The sequence below is a fragment of the Aptenodytes forsteri genome, unplaced genomic scaffold (assembly GCF_000699145.1).
Source record: "Aptenodytes forsteri isolate BGI_AS27 unplaced genomic scaffold, ASM69914v1 Scaffold11, whole genome shotgun sequence".
Lineage (NCBI taxonomy): Eukaryota > Metazoa > Chordata > Aves > Sphenisciformes > Spheniscidae > Aptenodytes > Aptenodytes forsteri.
This window is the reverse complement of record NW_008794155.1, coordinates 5,059,605-5,063,132: the sequence shown is the minus strand read 5'-3', so window position 1 is coordinate 5,063,132 and position 3,528 is coordinate 5,059,605.

Here is a 3,528-nt window from a genome sequence, read left to right as displayed (position 1 = left end):
GACTGCCGTGAGGTTTCAAGGAACTTTCATGCTCCTGCCACGAACAGCAGGGCTTTCTCCAGTCAACTCTGAAACCTTTCATTCTCCCCTAGTATTCAGGAAAGAAGGAAGAGAAAAAACCAAACACACCCATTTTTGTAACCTGTGTAAGGGAAGTGAAAAAGGGGCCTAGCTTGGCATATGAGAGGAGATATGAGAAAGCAAGGTGTGAGACAACAGAATTTTTTTTTTTTCCACACAATCACATAACCAGTTTACTCAAGAGAAGGCTAACCAACATACTGACTCTACTGACAAAAGACTCCAGGGTACATTGGAGGAGTTGGTCACCTACATCACTCAAGTATTGATTAGTAATGGATCCACCTGACAGCCACAGAAAAACTGCACACAAGCCTATAGAAAAGGTAAAGTTTAGGTACAGAAAATACAGATACTTTTCTTTACATCACTTGCATTGCTAAAATTAAGTTCTCATTTTGGAACTGCAGTAGGTTACACAGCCACTTACTTCAGCTCAGCTGAAGAGCCATTAATTTGAACACTTGCAATTATCTGCCATCCCAAACAAGCTAATTCAGTGTTATACAAGTTTATACTAAGAAAAAAAAGCATTCACACAGAAAGACGCAGCTAAAATCTACTTGTCAACCTAATCAAGCTAAGTTCTGAATTGGCGTGGGAAGAGCTTTTAATCATGACTTGCAGGCTGTGCTGTGTTCGCCTGTAGAAAAGGCAGCAAGAACTAGTCAAATACCCAAAAAGGCACAGAGCAAAAGACTGCAGCCTACTGAGATTAAAAAATGAGTAAGAGCCTTTTTCTTTCTTTGATGTGTTGTTCATACACTTTATGGAAATAATTCCATGTTGTTTTCTTTTTTTTTTAATTTTTGTTTTAAAATGCATGTAATCCTTAGATACACCAGTCTGAAATAAGTCCCATTCATAGTATTTACCTGCTCTTACTAGGTATCCATTACCTTATTTTCTAGATATCAGGTTTGCTTAAGCAAAGAATGCAAATTTCAAGATAACAAATGTAACACTGGAAGAATTTTTGCTGCACCCATAATCTGATTGCCATGTCACTGACTTCACCTATTTGCCAGCTCCAGCTGTATGACATGTACTTGGATAATCCCTAAAAAGTTTGACTAACCTGGCAAAACCTCAAACAACAGGGATCACATGATCTCCCCAACCTCTTCTGTGCTTTGGTCTCTTTATGCTTTGAAAGGGGTTCTTAAAATTTGTCTAATCTGTGCAGGCTGATGCTGAAAAGCACAACTCTGCCACCTTTCTTATCCATCTCCTTCCCCTCAATCTTAGCTGGCAAAAATGAACACACACAAAAAATCACTCAGATCAACAAACTGAACCTGTGGCTACACACACAAGACATGTAGGAAGACACCCTTAATACCTCTCCTACATCTGCCCTTTTGCTGATTAAGGTAAATTCTCCTTGGACTGTAAATTAATTATCATCACCTCCCTCTAAACCCTACTTATTGGAAAATTTGTGCGTTTTTAAAGCCTTGCCTGTTCTAAACAAGGCAGTTCCTTTCAACCTTTCTGGTTTGGTTGTATTTTCAAAACCTCTTTCTTTTGCTGTTTTCAGAGGCTATCTTTAATCTGTCTGCTTGCTTTCATTTTGGTAGACAAGACAGTACCCTAGGTGAGACCTCAACTGATCTGCACAGAGCCTAAGGCTACATAATTTATGTGTCGTGTTCTCGCTTCTACACATAAAATGAGATGGGCTAGGTGGGGGCTGCACCAATTAAAAAAAAAAGGTATGAGCATGATTATGCTATCACATCCCACTGCACTACTCCCCACCTGCTCCTTATTTACATCAAGCATTAGATTTTTCCTTTGTAAATTCACAACTTTATACCTTTGTCTACTGAAATCAATGAATTCCAACAACCCCAATGCGCTGTAATGTTTCCAACGATAAAAATCTTTGCCCCCAGTTTTCTGAAGCAGAACTTCAGGGAAGAACAACCTTGGGCTACAAAGTGAACCAGAAAGGAAAAGCCTGGAGAGCAGAACAGGTTGGGCTGCATTAAAAAAAAAAACAACAGGTGCACAATAAAACAGTATCTTAGAGAGATCTTTGAAGACTGGGGCAAAATAAATATATAAAACAGGAGCAAGATTTGGTTAACATCATGTTCAAGAAGATTAGAGTATGCCCCATGCACTGAAGCTGATTAATGGAGTACAGATCTTCCCCAGGGACATTTGTTTTAACACTCAAGTCCCTCGGTATACCTCTCATGTTAAAGAGACAGTCATTTCTTACACAGATATATGCTAGCACGCTGTTCCTACCTGGCATCACTGAAAGCTCTAAGTGAATCTCTCTACTACAGTGGTCACAACCTGTATTTTGCAAACCTATAAAGACATAATTACTGACTTTAATGGGACTACCTGCAATGCACAAACATGTAGGATAGGAAAAAGCCTCTAGCGGCATGCGGCAGAGTACATTAAAGATCTTTTGTTTTGAAAGATAAACAATGCATATACACATCATGTTAAACTCACATATACTTCCATTACACTCAACTACACACTCTCATTCCCGCTGTGCTAACCTTCCTTTATCCCACAAAATTCAAGGTTTTAGTTCTGGCTCTAACTACAGGTATGACTTCTTCATGCAACTGTTAAACATGCGTACATTATAGACACAAATATGCCCGCTCTTCTTAAAGACCAATTTATTAATGTCCTACACCAAACAGATCCTCTTGAAGGGAAGATGAGCATGTGCTTTCAAAAAACAAGTGCCTGGATTTCAAAAGCACATGCCCTTTCAGAGTATTGTAAATATTCGTACCTACACTGCAGTCACTGAGAAATTTGACTATTTTTAGCAAGATGGATGAGAAGTGAAAGAAAGATGAGTTAAAGAATCAGCATGCCATCAGTGCCAGCTAAAGAGGAAGCGTCTTGAAAATATACCAATACTTTCCAGTAAAAGCCCGATGCATAATGCCTAAAATGAAATATTTCATCTTCAAAAATCACACCTCAGACAGCAGGTCACAGAGCGGTTTTCACTGCCTGGGCGTGCTCCTGTAAGCGGTACCACGTAACCCTTCCAGGTTGGCTCCCTACAGACACTTCTAAGGGCTTGCTCCCCAACCCAAAGCCTCCAGGAGCCATGCCACGGCAGAAAAGGGAATCTGAATCCCGAGGGCCTTCTCCCGAGTCACTTTTTATGCTATATATCACTGGCCCCGCATTCTCTTCATCATCTGGTAGCTGCTAAATAAAAAGAAGAGTTTCTAAAACGGATTTGGTTCAGGTTTGACACTGAAAACTGCCTTATAAGGTATAAAAGCCCGAAAGCAGGAAGAGGCTTTGACAAAACTAAGGAAGTTCCTCTGCGCTTGCTCGCTGGAGGGGGAGGGGTTTTTTTCTTCCACAGAGAGAAGTAATACAGAATAAACTGCATTATCCACATACTAAAAAAACCTAAATACATAAGAGCCCCCCAGGCGGCACCCG